Raw genomic sequence first — 21,229 nt, 5'->3', positions numbered from 1 at the left:
TGCTCGTGTAACATCAGTATTCCTAGATTCGCTAGATTACTAGGTTTTTAGAGATTATTCCATCTCAAGATCTCTGAACTCTAATGGACGACCGGATTATTGGGCATCGTTACACCTCTAAACTACTAGACCTCAAAATTACTAGACCATTAAGTCTCTGGATCTCAGAATCACTAGATCTTTAGATTACTAGACTACCACTAGATCTCTAGATCTCTCTTTTGGGCCTCAAGCCTAGAGTTAGCCTTTTGAATCGTTTGAGCATTAAAAAAGCGATATAAATGATGTACCACACCGCGATGTTTCAACCAGATAAACTGCACAAATGATTGACTGCGGTTTACGTGTGCACTGCGCGTATGACGCTCGCCAGTCGATTAATGTCGCGGCCACGATTTTCGACGGATCTTCCAATTTCTCACTTACTGGATGGATTTTGCTGGAATTCACTTCTAAGACACTTATCCGTCTTCGAACCATATAGATAGATTAGAATTTTTACAAGTCGCGAGTTGAAACAATGGCGACAGTTTATGTAGGTTTATGTTACGGAAAAGAACGATTAGAGAGATGTAACCGGTTGATTCGCAAAAAAGAATACGGCCGATTAACTTATTTATCGCATTTGGATTCGAGATTATAAACTGGCCTGTACCATGTTATCGTTCCCATAAATACGACTGTAATTCGCACAAATAACTATATATCCAACTTGTGTAGACCTACTTATACCATCAATAATAACCAGAAAAAGAAAGAAAGAAAAAAGAAAAAAAAGGAAACGAAACTCGACGTTTTCAAGTTACAACTGGATCGTCGGGTGCACAGAAGCAGAAATCATTCGTCTGATTTAACGTGTTCCTTACTTTTTCCATCTACGAAGCCATCGATCGGACGTTGCTCGAGCGTGTATCCTCGTCCCGGATCATTCCATTCGTTCGTAATTACGTCGTATCGCGGAATTAAGAATAACACGTTATTGCTCGAGCCTATGTTCGAGCTGGCTCGAGGCTATGTTTGCTCGTCGCGTCCACGCCCGAGCCAGGAATCATCCAACCGGATTTCCATGCAATTACGGGAACCGGGCTGTCAGGGTTGAGGATCACCGAGGGTCCGCATCCATGGAGATGAAAGGGGGCCGACCGAGCCGAGCCATCCCCATGGACCGCCTCTTATTTCGTTCGTTCCTTTCTATTAGCCCCGATTTCAAATCCTCCTCAACGATATCGCTCCGGACTGTGATCACCTCCTCCTCCTCCATTCATTTTCTCGCGAGACTTGTCTTCTCCACAGATGCAACTCGAGTTGTTAAATAAAAGAAGGGAAAAGGTAGGAACACAAGGTTTGTTCCCCGGGTGATCGTAATCTTTTCCTTCCGTGATTCGCGGGACGAAATTGAAGAGGTTGTACGAGCGTTACCCTTCTCGACGTTGTTTTTCGTCGACGAGGTCGTCCAGGTTTGTTTCGCGGATTCACCACGTGATCGAAACTCCTGGGAACTCGGCAACTTCTCCGACGTTATCGGATTCCTGCGCTCCACGCGGTGAAACATCGTGGCCGCTTTAAACGCGAAAGTTGTTCCTCCAGAGAAGGAAGGAAGGAAGGAAGGAAGGAAGGAAAATTGCGGGCAAATAAATCGTTCCCTTCTGCTGGGGAATTTTCCATTCCAGGATTTTCGAAACGATTTGGGATTTTAATTTCCAAAGTCAAACTTTATTCCAGATTTAATCCTGCCGTTCTCTCTCGTTCTGTTCCAGAATTTTATTGTATAACCAGTTCTCGTGTATTTGCCGATACAACTTTTTGATTGACGAGTTATTTCGTTTCACATCGAATTCCACGTGAAAATCGAAACTACATTAAAGAAAGTATACGCGCGACTGTTTTCCAAATTGACGTAACGAAGAATTGGAAGGTTAAGGATTGGTTAAGGTTCGAACACGGTGACAAATTAAGCGAATATCGGTTTGTCGACAGACAGTCACTTGAACGAAATCAATATTCCGGCGCAACTTCCGTCGTGTCCCGCTGAAATATTCGAGGAAATGAAGCGCAACTTTTGCACGTATGCCTGTATTAAAAGGTTCGTTAAAAGAGAGGATTTTCCTTGCGATATGAGCGAGGCGCCGAAGGAAATCGATAATCGTTATCGCGTCACGATCGATAATTGAATTAATTCTGACGATGCGATTAAGCGATCGTGTAATAAAACTTAACAAGATTAGCTGCGAGTATTTTAAGGCGGCACGATGCCTCGTTTAACTGTGATTAAAAGTAAAAGTATATTTATATCGACGTTAAGATATCTTTGATTCATTTTTTCTGTTTCTCCCTTGGATATTTATGAAATATTTACGAGTATCGTGGGCGTCCATTCAACGTTCCTACGAAGAGATTCGATACGTTTTGTTATTTATTTATTTTTTTTCCCCCCTTCTTTCTTTTTCGTTAATATTCCACAAGCAACGTAATGAATCATCTATCGTTCCCCTGGTTGTCTTCGTTTCCCTGGCATTTTCTACATCACACGAATGCCCACGTGTTCTCCTCTGAACGCCTACTTCGCGTTCCTTCAACCGATCCATTCCGCGAGATTTTCCATTCCTCTTCGATGCAAATATCCGTTTTTTAAAAAAACGCTTACTTAAAATTTTTCTCCAATACGCGTATAAAGGCTCGTCCTACGTTCAAAGATGTTAAACGCGAAATTTGCACAAGGAGGAAGTTAAAAATAAACATGCATCAATATCAATATCGAATTTATATTTAATTTCAAGTTTCGCAAGTACTAAGATCTACCACGAAGCAGCATCGTATCGTTAATTTTTATCCACACCCTTCTCTCGAACTTTCTCTCCTCGAAAATTATCGTGCATCTTCGTTTCATCGTCTGGACGAGATAAAGATAGGCACGACGTTGATGATCGATCGCGATGATATAACAGACTCGGTCCTAACTGTTGCATTTCGTTAAAGCGAAACACCGGCCGGCGCGATAGGCGCCGTGCAAGTTATTAAAGACAATCGATCTAATTTTAATCTCATCTCTCTGTCACCCACGCTGCCGCGTTCTCTTGGGGAAAGCGAGGCGTCTGGTCGCGCGACCTCGTAGGGGACACTGCTCCTGCTGCACTCTGATTGGCTGGTAACCGACGGCACTAACGGAAAGTATCTTCGTTCGTCTCCGTCCCACACGTTCGTCGCTGTCCGTCCCCACTCCTTCACCTCCAGACAGGTTATGTAGTGGGGGAGCTATGGACGACGAGTTGGAAGGGGAAGTCGGTGTGGTGAAAGAAGGATGAAGATAACGCGAAAGGAAGACGTTCGATATATTCGGTGGTGGAGAGACGAGGATGAAATTTAATATAACTAAAATTGGTTGAGGGAGGATGAATCTGTTTATAGTAAAAAGAGAGAAACGATGTCGGGCAACGATGGAATGACGAAGATAGAGTGGCTTGGTGGCACGGAGAGAGAAAGAGAGAGAGATAGGGAGTGCGATGGATTAATAAGAAAGAAAGAAGCTTCGTGAATAGTGATGGATTTGAGAAACATTAAATTAGTTTCATTATGCGATGGGAATTTAAACAGAAATTTGTTCAGAATAGGTGTTTTGCAATGGAAAATGCGTTAAAGTACGAATATTTTATGATTATATTTGTCTTCAAAACTTAGGGTAATAATATTGTTTGAAACGATGATGAATATTACGATCGTTATCGATCCATAATATTTCATAAATAAATTTGGAATAATTTCTTCTAATCCCAACAACAATAATATAATTCAAACTTTCATAAAACTGTGGCATTTGAAAATTTACGAGGCAACTATTCAAATGCCCATCACTAGGGATAACGTGGTGGGCGCTTGCTGAGAGACAAAGTCAAACGATCCATAAACCAGTCGTGTATCGGACGGAGATAGAGTGAGACAGAGAAACGGCTCGGCAATGGCAGGGTAAGAGCGGGATAGATGCGCGTGGAAGGGGACAAAGAGGAGCGAGCGCGCAGCAGGAAAGCCGCCGGGCGCCATACTGCTTTCGTTCGTTCGGCACAGTACGCGCCCAGCGCCTACGCGGATCGTCGCGGTGCTCGTCGTCCTCGTTTGTCGTCGCTGGTGGTGTAGTTCTCTTATTTTTTCATTTTTTTCACCCTCACGAATTTTTACGCTAACCCGTGCGTGCTCGCAACAAGGCCGGTCGAACGAGGCATAGAGAGATAGAGAGAAAAAAAGTACATCGTTTCAGTTCGGTTGCAGCCGCTGCCGCCGCTGCTGTCGCTGTTCTTTTCTCGACCGGCTTGCGTGGAGCGTGCATCTTTCTCGTCGGTGCGAATACAGTGGTGGAAGAAGAAGCATACGGGATTTTACACGCTCGTGAGGACTGGCTGCACGTTTCTCTGTCTGGCTTTGGAGCTGGCCGGCTCTACGCATCCCGCTAGGTGAGTGAACAAAGAACAAAAAACGCGCGATAGGTTAGGCGACATGACTCTTTCGTACTTATTTTCGCGACCACCGCCACCGCTGCCATCGCGAGACGTAAAAAGAGATCCCCATAACCAAGCTGTAACGTGATTATAAATACCGTGGTTTCGTCGCGCCGATACCGGTTACGGTTACATGCTTTTACTTTCGATCGAGGCCGACTCGGCCTCGAAACTCGTCCGCACTTTCGGAACAGCTGCTCCCGTTGTCCGGATCACAGTTTCCACGAATTGAACGAAGGTTAACGATTCACCTTTGTTATTTGTTGTCTACCACCATTGTGTCCGTAGCAATTTTCTGCGTATATGAGGATCTCTTTTTCGAACGTGTTTATCTTTCTCGTTTATCGGAAATAAAAAGTTATCACTTTCTTGTCAATACGTATTCTTTTAATAATATAAGATTTTAAATTTCGGAATGAATTATCTCTTACGATTGAACGCGCGTATTAAATAGTCATAGGATGATGGGTAGTTTTTAAAGCAAGCGAATGGTAGGAGTCGGTTTAGAGTCGGTAAGCTTCCATTGACAATAGACGCTCACGTTACGTTAAACAACAGAATATCGCGAATCGATGTTGACGATCGTTTTGAATCTTGTCACCGTCCGTATCGCGGGAGTATCGATGACAATAAAACAAGAGATCGATTACTTCGTTAACCGATTGATTCATATCCATCGATAGGCCAATAGCCGATCATTCGAAAGACCGCAGTTTATCATTTCGAACGGGACACGTTCGACTATATTTCATGCGTTCAACAAACATACGCCACGACGCATGTTTTTTAATTCCTTCTATACAATCCCTGTACCTTTTCACGCTTTTACATCGTTCCTGAACACTGTAAACGTAGAATTGTATTTCGCTGGAAATGATAATGAATCGTTCATTCAAGCGAAATCGCCGATATTTCGAAACCTACATCGATAGTATTTATATCTATACACTAGAGAACAGCCATTCACTGAAAACCGGTATTAGCTATAGTCAGAGTTCTTTCAACTCGAAGAGTTTCCAGATAAAATATAATAATTAGTTCGATAACTGTACATATACGTGGAGTAATGCCATTCGCTTTTAAAACTCGTAATAAATTTTACGATATTTTAATGGATAATAAATGTTATAAAGGTCGTAATAATAAACCCTTTGATAATTATATCGAGATAAGTTTTCTTTTTTTTAACTTATTATTTTACTACGTACAAATGTTTAATTTGTATGAAAATTTATTTTACTTTTTATGGAAAAAAACTTTTACTTTTTAAGTTTTTCGTCGATAGACAAATAGTTTCGAGTTTTTCAATGTTTCCTTATGAAATAAACAATTTGCTTTACGGTAACTCGTTATTCCGTCTCCGACGCGTCCCCTCATCCTTTATATAGTCGTAACGGAACTTCCTGTTTACTTGGCACGAGTTTTTCCTTCTCCACAACGTTGCATCGATCTTGTTGCCACCGAAAGTGAAATCCACCTGCGGGTTGCAAATTTGTTTCGCTTCCTCTCATCTAATCTCTCTTCTATAATTTGCATTCTATCGCTACTTCCTTGCAATTCTCTAGAAGCAACATAAACATATTTGCACTGCAGTTGAATTTTATGAAAAGTAATCGTTCGTTGAATAAATTAAAACATCTAATAATTCTTTAAATTTAATCTTTTAATTATCAAAACGAAACATCATATTCGAAACTCATTTTTCAAAAAATGATTAGAAATTTTCTTGAATGTAGAATTTCGAAAATTTTTAGCATCTTTTCGAAAGAATAGACGACATTTATAAATCGTTAATCGAATAGCAATTCATAAAATTCTTCACTCGTATTTCTTTTCTTTTCTTTTTTTTTTTATCCACCCTCAGGCTACATAAAGCGATCGTTTTCGAAAGTGACTGTGCAGTGTAAGACTGGTCTTTCCATTCTTCGTCAGCGATCTGCTATGCCAGTAGCAGATGTTTCTTGCGGACAGAGGACACGAATCTTCCGTTCTGAATCCTCGTTCTCGAAACATAAATCCCAACTTCTGACGGTACATTGTACGCTCGATGTGCAATAAATACAGCATAAATATAGCATAATAGTTTTCTGATGTGCATTAAGACGTATCGGTTTTCACTTCCCTATTCCTTTTGATTCAAAAATATATTTTCGAAAATAATTCATTGCTTTATACACAAAGTTATTTTAGAAAAGGGAGAGGAGGCAATTCAAATAATCCGACATCGTATTATAAATTTCCCTCGCGAGGAGGAGGAACAAAAACGGAATTAAAAATTATCCACGAAAATGGTAATTCGCGGAGCATTCCACTCGTCACGTGGAAAGTCAATTCTTCGTTCCGTCGTCGAATCGTCGCGTGGAAAAATCTCAATTTCTGCTTTTCCACCTATGCACCCCCTCTCGTGGCAATAGAATTTCATATATCCGCATACGGCGACGATGCACACGAAGGCAATTCATCCGCGGCGTCTACACTTTCTCGCATTCGTTTTGCCATCCGGTCGTGCGGGTCTGGTAGGCGTGCAATCGTTAATCGTGTAGGTTGACGTCGAAAACATGGAGGGGAGGGAGGAGAGGGTTCCTGGAAGGAAGCAAAAGGGCAACAAGGTTGAATTTCGTGGAAGAGGCTGGACGCTGGTAGCGTAGCGTAGTTGGAAAAGGGAGGACGAAGAAGGGTGGAAGGAGGAGATCTTCGAGAACGAGCCAGCTGATGTAATTTTCTTTTTGCTCCTTCGCTCTCTTTCTTCCTTCATCTCCTCCTCCATCATCGCTATCCCCTTTATCCCCCCCCCCTTCGTATTTTCTTCACACCGTCTCCTCCTCGCTTTCGAGTTAACCTTTCGAATCGAGTGAAATCGAACTCTTTGTTTGACCGAGGAGAAGAATCCTCGGTCGCTTGTCAAACTTCCTTTAAATCGGACGCCTCGTGTCTGAGCGTCGAGCTGTGGTGTCGATTCGCACGGCGGAGGGAGTGAATAAAGGGAGAGACGTAGAGTGAGAGGGAGGAGAAGGCAAGAGGGGCGTGTTGCCATGGCGAATTTCGCGTGTCAATGGGATCCCTCGAACCGTGTTAACGAGAAAATGCCGGAAGCTGGAGAAATGGCCCTTCTTTTTTTCCTCAAAGAATTACTAAAGCCCTTCTCCGCTATATTTCTTCTTTTTTTTTCTTTCCTTCGTTTTCTCTTTTTTTCTTTCTTTCTTTTTTTGAGAAAAGAAGTCTGGTTATTATTACAGATGAATCAGGAATCAATCGTTGTAATTACTTTTTCGTTCTTCGAATGATTTCTATAACATCGCTTTTTCTTTCTTTTTTTTTTTTCTTTTCTTTTTTTTTTCCTCCATTCTTTATTTGTTCCATTAATCACGAAACTTTCAGCGATAGATACGGGTAGAGAATGCAATTTATCTTCGTTCGCTATCTGAAAAAAACTGAACCCCTCGCACGCGAGCTGCATCCGGGCGCGAAAAGGTTTACGTAACCTCTTTCTCTTTTCTCTCTCTCTCTCTCTCTCTCCTTTTCCGTAGCCCAATGTCGAATAATTCGACTGTAATTACATCACGTTTAATTACATTTCCCTTCTGTGCATAGTTTCGGAACACCTGTCCTCGATAAAAAAAAATAGTTAATTTGCATTTTTATTGGTAATTAATTTGAAACGAGCTCACTCCTATTAATCCCGAGTAACGTTTAAACTTTTTGCTTCGATAAAATTAAAAGTATAACTTTTAATCGAACCTGCAGCCCATCCAACTTATGTCTCCAACCTCGAATACCGATACACATTTAACGATCCCCCCCTCCTCCTCCTATTCACAGCGTATAGAATTTTAAAAGGTCCGACCTCTCCCGCCAGGGACCGTCATTAACGACTCTCGATCGTTTCGACAATCGATCGTTAAGCCAATTCGATTAGCTGAGTAGTAAAAAAGAAATGAAAAAAAGAACTTAATCGCCTCGAATATTTGCCGTCTCCCCCTCCCCGATACTTTCGATAAAATCGGCGATAAACTTTCCGAAATCGTGGCGCGCTTTCAACTCGAGTCGGGTAATTACTCTCGAAACGCAGGTGGCTTTCCTTTACACATCCTTTACACGCTCGAAAATCGCTTACAAATGACCATTAGTTAACCCTCCCTCTCCTCCTTTCGTCTAATCTTTTACTCAGCCCTTTCCTTCTCTTTCCAACATTGTTGTCCGACGTTGTTCGTTTCTCTCTCCCTCCCTTTCTCCAAACAGAGAGAGAGAGAGAGAGAGAGATCGTTGGCGTGCCATTTAAGAAATGGGGAAGACGTCTATCTCCCCTTTCAAATTTCCACGAATGAACGTTCCATTCCGCGAAACCTTTGAAGGGGCCCTGTCGTTTCCCTTTCTTTATCTATCGCGGAATTAAGATCGGCCGTCTCGTCGCGGCTCACACGCTCTCACGCCCGTTCATTAAGACTCGTTAGAGGCGCGGTGACCTCTGCAGATCCTACGATTACACGTCATTGTCCTCCTGACACACGTCCGCCGATATATCATTTCAACCCTTCAACAGAGGACAAACAACCTCCTCTAATCACGATCTCTCGCGGTCGCTATTTGTGCACGCGTTCGTAATCGTTTCGCCTCTCTCTTTCTCTTTACGGGTTCCTTTCCACGTCTCTCTACGCGCGAGCGTAAGAGTGTACACGTGTCGAAATTCTCGAGCACGAGCCGACGAATAGCTTGTTACTCCAGCGGGCCAATTAGCGATGAACGAAGGGAGCGGACTCGTGTCTATCTCAAGTGGTCCTGGTTTCGCTCTTGGATCGCACTGACGATTTTTTTTTTACGTTGGAAAGCACCGGTCTTAACTTACTTTCCTTTTTTTTTTTTTTGTTTTTTAGGGGAATAGTGCTTGATAGTTGAAGTTTGGACAGAATTTTATATACTTATTGTCTCTCGTTAGGAGAGAGAGAGAGAGAGAGAGAGAGAGTTACGAATTTGTTAGAATAGATAATTCGATTGGGAGGAGGTTCGTTCGAGGGATATCTGGACGGATTGGAAAAACTTGGTGGTGGAGTAAGAAGGGAGATAAGAATCGGCGAGGAAGAAAATAATGGTGTGAGAAACAGAGGTTTCCTTGTGACGTTAAAAGTCAAGCAAGCTTGAAGTAGTTTCCCTTGTAGATACCAGGTAATAGTTATCCAGGAGGTCGGCGCCAGCTAGATTATACCTCGTTTTATGATGCTAACCTGCCGTACCACCATACCATAGACCACTTGGCCAAGCCTTTCGAGCTTTTGTCTAAATCCTAAGCATCCATTTCCAAGTAGCCTTTATTCTTCTTTGTAAATATTTAATAGGCAGGCAAAGTGTCAAAGCGTTTGGTCTAACTTTCGTCCCCGCTAATCTTGCAATTGTTCGCGTTCCATCCAATCCAATTTATTTAATTCCAATTCCATTTCAATGGAACAGCAAATTTTTAAAAATCCCACGATTGAAACGTTCAATCTTCTCTTCAATTTATTCTATTTACGGATCTCTCTCATTTTTTTTTTTTTCGATTGTTCCGCTGTTTTGAAAATTTTTCACAATTCGCTACTTTTTAAAACTCAACTCAACCGTTGTATAAATTTTCCAAAATTTCAACCTGTTCCTCTTTATATATTATCCTCCATTTATCTACTTTTCCGCCTCTGAAAATTTAAAACTCGGCAAAAAGTTAGCCATCCTCGGTGCTAAAATTCAACACTGCTTTGTTCCGAGCCAAAGAGGTGGCCGTGTGCGTAAGGCAGGATAATAAGTAACAGCGAAGGGTGGTCTGGTTCTCAAGGAGCACATAACGGTCTCGTTTTTTTATTTTTTTCGAGACACTAGCGTTTAGACGGCATCTACTTCAATTTTAACCTACACCGTGGCCTCGTAAAAGCAGCCCTTGCTTTCTCGACGTGTGCTTTTACCGTGGACGCGGGTTCGGAAATGGGGCTCCCTCTCTCTCGATGCATCCTTGGAAGGAGGGTTTAGGGAGGGATGGTGGAATCGACGAGCTATGCGAAAGCTTCGTGTGTGCTCGTAGCCAACACGATCCTTTGTACACCGCACCTTGCTGGCCGTACACGAGTTGCAATTAGCTCGGGAACACTGGCTCGTGATATTATGGTCACGTAATGGCGATGACGACGAGAATTCGACCGAGAATCAATGCGGAAGATTTTGGAACTTGCGTTCAAATTTTTTATCTTCGCGAAGGTCTCTTCAATTTTCTTCAACAATCGTTCGAAAATCAAAGGAATAAATATCTATTTTTAATAGATAAGAAAGAGGAATAGGAATGTTTAAGTCGTTAGGAGAAAAATGAACGGGGTCGTCGAAGTATGATCGATTGGATTAATATGCTTCTGCATATTTGTTACGCAATTTGGTGTATAAATAGACGCACAATATATAATAATAAGTAGGTATAATATCGTGAATTGTTTAAAGTAGGTTAGCCATTAAAAAGCAATATAGATAAAATATATATATATATATATATATATATATATAGATTGCAAGATTTTAAAAATATATATAATTAATACTATATTTAATACAAGTTTTTCGAAAGTATTCGTAATCTATATCGCGATAAAGTTCTTCCCAGTCATCAAGTTGATTTCTATAAAATTTCCTACGATAATCCGATGACTAATCTTCTACTTACTTTGAAGAATAAACATAAACGTTTCCAGCTAATCGGTAATTTCCACGAATTATTCGAGTCTACGGTTTTACTTTCAAAGACAGAGCTTCGTCTTCCTTTCCAGGGGAGGATGATAAAATTTTCGATCAATTATCCCCGGATTCCATTTCGGTTAATTCAATTTCGTGTCCATCCATTTCTCCTCGACTTGCAACGTGTCCGCTCGTACAGTTTTTCTACCGTGGCAATAAGTCGGGGTAGCGATGGGTTCGAGCGTGTCACGAGTAGATTCAAACAAGATTCTTACCTATCGAACTCACCAACTTTATATACATCGCTAGAGCAATCGTATTATATCTATCCACGTCTCTGGTAAATGGACGCAATGGGTTCCAAGCTTTGTCTCTGTCGCGCCACGTGTGTCAATGTGATTTACCGCTTTCAAGGCCGTGTGTCCGCAAACATCCTCCACGCATATGCGCCCATCGGCGAAGAAGCGTCGCCGCCCTTTAACAACCCTGATTTACGCTCGAGAGGAGGCGAGTTCGCGACGGAAGCTCGCAATCTGGCGGGGAGAACGTGCGTAACGCCGGTTTTTTTTCTTCACTACGCCTCGTACAAAGGGGTTCTCGAATCCTTTTTTAACGAGATTTATTCTCTATTATCCGCTGCTCGAAGCAGCTGCTTCGTTGATCTCGAATCGTTTCTCGAATCGAGAAAGATAAAATGTTGCTCGATTTATTTCCCTCCTTAGTGATAATTTAATCAAAGTAAGTAGAAGAATTTACAGATTTAGAAAATCGTTTGAATATTTTCAATTAAGAGAGTTACAACTGGGACGAGCGTGCCACCAAAAATTCGTTTCTGTATCCAAAAACTTGCCAAGAATCGAAAAAACTTTCGAATCGGTGTATAGATAGCGGTTGTACAACGATGGCGTTACACGCGACAGTTGGAAAGTGCTTTTAAGCCAAGTTTCGCAATTAAAGTGTCCCCCGTGGACGTTTCTTCTCGAATTTATACCTCACCGAGCCTTGCTCGGAAAACGAGTTCTTTTTCCACTCCCTGTATAGTAATTACACCGCCGTCTATAATCTCGTATCGTTCCATTGCCAACTCACTCGCACCAATTCCCTACTCGAAAAACCTCTTTATCGTTACAAGTAGCTAATTCGTATTTTTACTCAAGCTTTTTAAACGTGACGCATCCTTCACTTACCCCTCTTAATTTCTCTTTTCCAACGAGAAAGAGAATCAATAGAAACTCCAATTAGCTCCAAATAATTCTACATAATCTTCCTCCAAAGATGAAAACGTAGAGCTTCCTCCATCGCTAACGTTTTATTATTTTTTCTATGGTCGAGGAAGAAGCGTTTAAGTTGACGAGGACGGTGTATTATTGAAAAGGGTAGAAAAATTGAAAGTGTCTCGAGCAAAGGTGTGCGGCGTGGTTGGACACGATTTGGCGGGCGTAGTTGGTCGTAATTCTCGTTAAAAAAAAGGAGGAGGGCGCGTTTAACGGCGTCTGTTGCAGTGCGCGATATTAAAAAGTTTCCACCGCCTCGGGTGAATCGTGTTCGCCGAATCGTTGGTTAGCTCGAAACTTTCGATGCCTTTAACCCGCGTGACGTAGAATGGATGAACAAAAATATTGGTAAAAGCCTTTACGAAAGAGTTCGATAAACAATTTGACAGAGGAGGAGGGGGATAACCTGGTTAAAATCCCTTTTCAGAAGGTTTTTATACTCCGCTATGACATGTAAAAAGATAAGGTTTGAACTAGTTTTCATTTGCCCGGCTAGACTCTCCTCTATTTGAATGGAAAGAACGAGATCTTTTTTTTTTTTGTCGAAGATGGAATTCGCATTCCAAAGATGATATTTCGAAGGATGAAGTTCTCCCGCGAGCTTCGTTTGATATTGAAATGAGGGGATGGGTATGGAGGATAAGAAGACCTCGCTTCGAACAATTCCATCAGGAATTGTACGAATTGATATGCAGGCGAGGCCTGGCCTTTCAAATTTTCAAGGTGCACGCGACCTATTCCGAGATAAAAAGTTCGTTCTTTGAATATGCACGTTCCACTTGCGCGATACGATACGAAGTCGGAGGGGACACCTGTTGAGAGATGCCTCCTCGAACTGAAAGTGAAGTTTCGCGTAACGTTCAGTCGACGAGACTGAGGATAAATTATTACATTCGGGAACGAGCACTCGTTTCTTCCGATCAAAATTTATTTCGACCTATTCGACGGGAACCGGTCTCGTTCAATTCCAAATTCTTTCATATTTTCTTCGTTTATTATTACCGAGTGATTCGAGTCGACAATCGGACGGAAGAACAGAATATATTTAATTTCATTCGAATCTCAAAATTTAGTGTTGTATTAAATTAGCGTTCGATGCTCGATCCACTCGTCCATTTTTCACATTCACGTTGCGAGGATCGTTTTGTATTAATAAAAATGCAAAATAATGGAATACAAACTGATCAACTTGTTATCAATAATCGTCGATAATGAATTATTGACCTCCTTTCTTTCCCCTTTTCGAACGATATGAATGGAGAGAGAGAGAGAGAGAGAGAAAAATACAAAGTAGTTTAGGGGAGGGATATTTTTCGCACGATGCGCCATCCGCATCCCGGTCACGATTAATTAACCAACCGAGCGACCGAGCGTGTCCCATTTACGAAGTTAAATGGAAAATAGAACGGGCAGGATTGAACGGTGGCGACAGGAAGGGACGAAAGTCGATGGTTCCTTCCGGCGAGTTCGTCGCAGGGATGGAAAAAAATGTGGGCGCGACATCGAGTCTTTTCTTTTGCAAGAAAATGATCGAGGCTTGACTCGTCGTCTTCTTGACACGATGAATATCCACGAAAATCCATTTTCACACTGTAAATAAATAAATATTAATAATCAAATAATGGACAATGGAATTTCGTTGGTGGATATTCTTTTCAAGTGGAACGATTAATATTACCTCGACCTCTACGAAGTTCAACTCCTTCTCATTCGCGAGAATATTAAACTAAGATGGAATTGATTTGAAGGCCGAAGCGCGGTAACACAAGTCTCATCAAATAAGTGTTGCGAGTGTTTGTTCGATCACAACGATTCGTAATAGGTTTTTACGATGTACGTTCTCTATCGAAAGACGAGGGCTCGAAAGGAAACGGTTTCCATCCTCCTTTCGACTTCCGGTCGCACAAAGCGGACCTTGTCCTCCTCTCTCTCTCTCTCTCTTTTTCTCCAGCATCTCTCGACGGTCATCATCTGCGGAGAGATGATATTGAAAAAAAGAAAAAAAAAAAATATATTCTCGCTCGTATAATCGAGCGAAAAGTTCGAATCCTCCGTTCAAAGGAGACTTTGTCGAAAAATTAAAAGCCCTCCCCCTCCTCCATTTCCGCTGATTCTTTCTGAGTGGAACTCAAGCGAGCTACTGTTTGACCCGGTACAAACAACCTTAGTTTAGCGGAACGAGCGAGTATAATAATGATAGTAGTGAAAAGTTTGAAAGAGATGGTTGGGAGTTTTTAGTAAAATCTTGTTTAAAATGTTTCTCTCTCCGCCTTAAAAAGTCCCTTTTTTAAAAAGTCAATTATTGTTTTAAACAGTTTAATATTCTCCGGAATTGTTTTAAAAACGAACGAAGTATATTTATTCTTTAAAAAAATTGTCTTCGCGTTATCTTCAACAATTCGCCTCGACCCACCATAAAATTTGAATAGAAACAAACGAAACGACACGATATCGTATAGTATTTCGTAAAAGGAACCCTTGAACACTTATAAACAAAATTATAAACAATATCCACCGAGAAATTCGAGTCATGATAGTTCTTTGAAGAATATTCGAAGAAGGGAAAAAATAATCGAGGATACGTATTCGTAGTTGGCATTCCAAACGGAAAGATATAGACGGTGAAAATCATTAATATTAACGAGGAAAGGGACGATTGTTGTATATACACATCTTGTACAAAAGATAAGATCGTTTCTTCTCGTTTGTTTCCTTTCCGGCGTTTCGTTTTGAAAGTCAATCACGTCGCTCGTTCCCCGTCTCGTACTTACATATTCTCCATCAGCTGACGAATCACAAACGAAACGATTCGCATCTTGGGCGTTGAACGCAGGCATTTACGTTCAGAGCATTGTCGCGAGAAAAAATAATTGTATCGAAAATTGTATCGATTTCTTTTTCCTCATCTTCTCACTGAGAATTGATGAAATTTTCTTATTATCAGTTTTGTGATTGTTTTGTTTTTCATAAAAAAATCGTGGATTAGGAGCAATTATATTATATTTCATGTAATTTTTTCTGATTCCATAAAATCAAATTTCCTTTGTCATTTCTTTTCTTGATTTTTTGATCAGGAAGAATATATTGGGTGTACGATTTTGTTCCTTATTTACTGATCTTGCCAGTAGATGTCTCATCCAATCTTGCTTTCTCGATAGTACTTGCTTTTATTGCAAAGTTTATATACAAATACGAGTTTTAATCTTTATAAGACAACACAATTTAAATAATTTTCTTAAATAACTTTTTGAAATTTCAAGAAGATTATTTAAAGTTTTGTTGTCTTATTGAAAAATCAAAGTAAACAAGTAAAAACAAAATTTCGATTTTATAAGTGCTCAATTCTGTTCATGAAAAGGTAGAAACCGAATATTCATCATTGATACCAAATTTATTAAATTATACTTATTATATTATTAGGATCACGGTCGGCCTGTTCTGCGTTGATTCTTAAAAACCAATTATATTACTGTATTTTATAAATAATTTTGTCCTTAAAATTTTTCCATAAATTAAATTACATAAGAATTACTGTCAATTAACATATTCGTTCGAGAAAGCATAAAATTAGTATAAATATGGATCGATGAATCGATAAAGTAAAAGGCACAAAACCTTTTGGAATACAGAAATTTTTAATATTAACGATTTGAGGAAAAATGAGAAAAGGGAGAGGTAGGAAAGAAAATGACTTCCGTTTCGACATAGTCAAACGAGATGGAATCACGTTTGTAGATCATTGAATCTGATCGAGGTTCTGGTCGAAGGAACTCGAGAGCTGGCTTATTTCCTATGAAATTACCACCTTTGATAAATAACCCCTCATCATCCCTCGACGATAACACGTAACACCGGTTACGATCTCAGAATTCGAGTTCACTTAGGATGCTCTTTCATGAATGTTATGAGGTCTGTAACAGAGATTATTGGTCGGTTAGAGATTTCGATTTTTCTGCGTACCGCGTCGCATCGCACGATAATTTCCCGGCGAGTGAAGATCGATAAAGTCTTTCCATATTCGAAATATAAATTTCTCGAGGAGGAGATCCGGTGCTGCAGCAGCGGAATTCTTTTGATAGTTTATGGTTTGGACGTGCCGTGGATTATCTATGGTCGATTGGTTTTTAAAATGGCTCCTGAGGAATTTTATCGTTCGATTTTTGGTTTTCGTATTAGATAGATTATTTGAACTGAAATAACATTTATTCTACGTAATAAATATTGGAAAGGTTCTTCCTAGGGTATATCTAGAATTGTCGATTATTCAAATCTATAGAAGTGTAAGTAGTATTATGAAAATAATTAGATACATAAACATAATTGTCTAAGTAAAAAAATTAACAATTTGTTGAAAGTATTTGCAGAATATTTTCAATATCAATGCGGAAAAGAAAAACCGATTGTTCTGTACAGGATAAGAAGTAAAAGAGATGTAGTATGATTAAAAATATTACAATATTTATACAAAATTAATATCCAATTATTATTATCCTCGTTAATTGTGAACATAGAGAAAGCAAACGTTTACTTGAATAATTCTTCAAAATAACAACGTTCATTAACATTAATGAGCAAGAAGTTAGACGTGGATACGATATCATCCATCCAGTTTAAACTTGAATGAGAAATAAATACCAGTGTCCCAATTTCATCTCGAACAGGCAGTTTATCTCTTTAACTCCTCTCGCGATGGATTTTTGTTTTCCATCCAGAGAGGAACTTTATCGAGAACTTTATCAGAGGCCGATTCTCGGAAGTAAATTTTCCCTGGAAACGGTGCTATTATCTCTTTCCCAGTTTTCTGTTTAACTCGTGGTCGATGAGAAACCGAGTTGGCAAAACTCAAACGAAGGGAAACGCTTGGAAAAAAGAAAAAATTCCAAGTTTTTTTCCTTCCCTTCCCCTCTTTTTCTTTCTATTTTCGCGAAAACTTCCCTCCACGCGAAAGAAGAACACGAAAGTTGAATCGCTTCGAGGACGTCCCTTTTCGAGGAAAAAGTCTCTTCGACAATGCCGGACATGTCGATGGCGAACACTCCCTCGACGTCGCGTTCCTTCGAAATTTTCGAGGGGGTGTCGTTTTCTTAACATCGCCACACTCGTTTTCGTTTCGAATGCTCGAATATTATTCCCCTAGAAACAAGGTTTATTTCCTACGTTTCTCTCTCTCTCTCTTCTATCTTCTATCGAATTACAAGTCGGTCAAAATGTTGTCTCAAAGAAGGAAGAAACATTTCTCGCATCTGTGTTTGACACAGATGTTACAGCCCTTCGGTCGCAGGCCCATATTTTAACAGTTACGGAATTCTCGGCCGTTTTAGATTTACGACGGCTCTAAATGGGGGGGGGGGAGGGGGGCTCAGGTGACGGTCCTCTCGTCTGGTTTACAACTTCGTCGTTGTGCCTCCATCCCATCATCTTAGAACTATTTTGTCGACAGTTGGATAACCTCGACTCGAAAACACGATATGTAATTAATAATTTTGAGAGAAGAAAAGATTTACTTAAATGAAAAAAAAAAAAAAAAAGAGAGAATAAACAAGAAGTTTTGTTTTTTGAAATTTTCATCTTATAGATATAAAAAAATATACCCCCTCCCCTCCCTTTGTGTACGCGCGATAAATTACGAAACGACAATTAAATCGAACGCACATTTAATTATACAAACATCGCTTATCAAAAAGTCTCTCGAAAAGTCGTTCGCCATTAATTATTCGCTAGCTCCTATTCGACTGGCACGCACGTTAATAAGTAAGGCATTCGATGGTGGTGGGTAAAGTCATTCGAGGGGAGAAAAAATAATGCGAACGTTGATTCGAGGGAGGAGGGGGGAGGGGACAAAGGATTGTGGAGAGTATTGTACGGCGTCGAACGCGGTGAATGGAAGTTGGAGAAGTTATGAATGAGCTTAAGAATCGAATATACGTGCGCATATGCACACTTGTGATCCACGCGTGTGTGTGTGTGTATGTGTGTATATATATATATAAGGTGTCGAGGAAATAGATGGTCAAACTTTAATATCGTAGATCGTGTTCCCCGGGAGGAATCGACGTTCATTCATTTTCATTAGGAACGTTTCAAAAATTTCTTCTCGGTTTCTTCCGAATTTTCTTTTTTTTTTTTTACACACGATAATCGAAAGGATTGGAGGGGGGCTTGCGTCTCGAAAAGTGTGTATATTTTCAGTATGGATTTACACGATGAAGGAATTAAAAATTCGTATAATCTCTCTTTTCAACTGGACACCCTGTACGTTGAAAACTCTGGGCGCTCGATCGTACCACCCCTTGGATGCTGCAATACAGCCTCGTTCTGAAATATAATCCCCTTAAATATCCTTCTGCTCCCTCCCCTTTGACTCCTGGTTTACCTAAAACAGAGCGCGCTTTTCTTCTTCCTCTCCTCTCCTCCCTTTTTTTTTTTTTTTGCAGTTCTTTCTTTCATCCTTTTCGAAGTATAAAGGTAATCCAGGTGTGGTCCAAACGGAGTGAAAGAGAAAGGGTGGTCTCGATTTCGGCGCGATCTCCGCCGAGACGAGGGGATTACGACACCGAAAGGGGAAAGTTGGAAATTATTAATCGGAACTGAGCCTGGGAGGCCGTTCGTGATAGCTTTCGCGTAATTACGGAGATTATAGATTATATTTAACGGGGAGGGTAACGATAAGAGGAGAAAGGAAATTTGGGTGAGACTGGATCGCTCGTGGTTACCTCGATTAGAGGAGGAGGCTTTGCGTGAGAAGAAACGGATATACACGCTGTATCTTCTTAGTTTTAAAAGAAAATTTGTAGATGTAGATTCATATTTCTGAATGTAATAGATTTAAAGTTAATATTTGCGTTATAAAGTAATTGTGAATTTAGGTATTTTCTTTTTTCTCGTTTTTAAGTTTTTTGGATAATGGAGGAAGTTGTACAGTTGATTGGGGATGAAACACAGCGATGCGTGGCAGGCTGGGTTCATTAATCGTAAAATGTCACGGGTGAAATTATCGATCTCAGGGTCATTGACGTTTTCGACGACGTTGATGAAGAAATTCCTGAGCTGGCGATATTCAGCCAGGCTGAAGGCTAAATGATGATTAAAGTTGATGAATGGAGTTTATGGAGCCTCCTGATGATGCCTCGGTTTTATTTCAATTAAAAATTCGGACAATATTTGATTATTATTCCAATTTAACAATACGATTTCCAGAAATTATTCTTCAAGATTTTAAAGAATTTAATTCAATAATATTTTTTAAACGAAATTACGGCAGCCATTGATCGTCATTAATACATCCAAAGCTTAAATATTATCAGAATTCATAAATTAATCAAAAATTAATCTCTTTCTTTTCTCTTTCTTAATTTAGAAAAGAAAAAGAACGTTACATTGCGTTACAGTTTTGGAAATGGCGTAAATGCCATTTTCTGTCGGAGATTAGAAAAATTCGCGGCGCGAACGAATTTACGGAATCTCTATCAATGTCGCGTGTTAGTTTTCACCGAGACGACAAAAGGGGAAAAGCGGTTACGGAGATAGATCGGTGGAGACGAGAGAACAGGTGAAATGAGGCGAAGAGAAAAAGCTCGTTCGGCTGGCCTGGTTATCTGTCAGCCCGTGAACTTGCTTTTTGGTCCACGCACGGCAGATAAACGCGATTTGTTACGCGGTGTCGATTTTGGGGCGCGCCATATTTATAATTATTTTCGAACACACTATAAATTATCGATTTGTTTAGAAAAAATTTTTTCAATTATTTAAATTGAATTAACATTTTCAGAATTACTAGAAATGAAATGGCAAAGTTAACGGATAACGATGTAATTAAATAAATATACTTAATTATTTATTTTCGTGATATCGTTTATAGATATTTTATTACGAGGTTACAAAATTAATAATTCAGAGGAACGAATCGACGCAATAGCCAATAAATAAGTAAATTTAAATCTAAAACGAGCGAAAAAAAAGAGAAGGAGAAGAAAAATGGGAATGATAGCGCAACGAATCGTAATTTCTCCGTTAATATTACATCGCGACATCCTCTTGTTTTCGCCCGCTTTTATTTTCCCCATTTTCGTCGAACGTGAGAATTAATTGGCAATCTGGTTTCCGCGCGGGGTGGATCGAAGATGCATTCGAGCTGCATCTTCGCGAACAGGTTTTCTTTTGAAGCACGAGGCTAGGTCGACGGCTTCTGTAATGCGATCTTTCCACCGCGTAACCTATCGTCTAGCCCACCACCACCACTCGGTGGTTCTCAATTTCACGGCAGAAAACGTGGCCGGCTTTCTCAAAAAAACACGGTTTCTCGATTCGTCGATTGAGGCGTAGATTGAAAAAAAAAAAAAAAGAAATTCTTTCGCAAAATAATATTATCATTTAATTTTATAATTATTCGGGGTCATCTCACCTCCCGTAAAAATTAACAAGAAGATATTCTTTTATAAGTTTCTAAAAATTCGTTACACCGTTCTTCGACGTGTTTCCTTTCTTTCCAAAATTGTTACGATCGTTCTAACACCAATTTTCTTTCAGCAAATCTTCCTCTTTCGACACTTTTTCCCCCCAAAAAGAATCAATCGCTTTTCAAAGAGGATAGAATATTCTCCAATATTCTCCTATCCCTTCCAATCTAAAAATCTAAAAATCTAAAAAAAATCTCATAACCTTTCTCTTTCCCATTTTTAACCGCTACACCTTATCAATGAGTTTGATATTCTTGAATATCTTCCAACATTTGAAAAAACATCTCGCAACTTTCCTTCTCCCTTTTTCGATTTCCATAAAAAATCCCAT

The 21,229-nt window shown here is 40.0% G+C and overlaps 1 protein-coding gene across 4 annotated transcripts in view; it reads left to right on the top strand.

Moving 5' to 3' along the window:
* Positions 1-21,229, top strand: part of LOC100869758 (uncharacterized) — a 98,768-nt gene that overhangs the window by 28,609 nt on the left and 48,930 nt on the right. For 2 of the 4 annotated variants that reach the window (XM_003696442.4, XM_086904466.1), the window contains exon 3: positions 4,250-4,442. The exons of 1 other annotated variant lie outside the window; for it this stretch is intronic. The gene's annotated coding sequence lies outside the window, so the exon portion shown is untranslated. Of the gene's footprint in view, positions 1-4,026; positions 4,443-21,229 lie in introns of those variants that run through there. One more of the 4 variants, XM_012490407.3, reaches the window with a different exon arrangement.

Source organism: Apis florea, unplaced genomic scaffold, assembly GCF_048593485.1.
Source record: "Apis florea isolate Af1SG1 unplaced genomic scaffold, ASM4859348v1 contig_2350_pilon, whole genome shotgun sequence".
NCBI classification, from domain to species: Eukaryota; Metazoa; Arthropoda; class Insecta; order Hymenoptera; family Apidae; genus Apis; species Apis florea.
The sequence above is the reverse complement of the archived record's forward strand: the minus strand, read 5'-3'. Positions and strand labels throughout refer to the sequence as shown.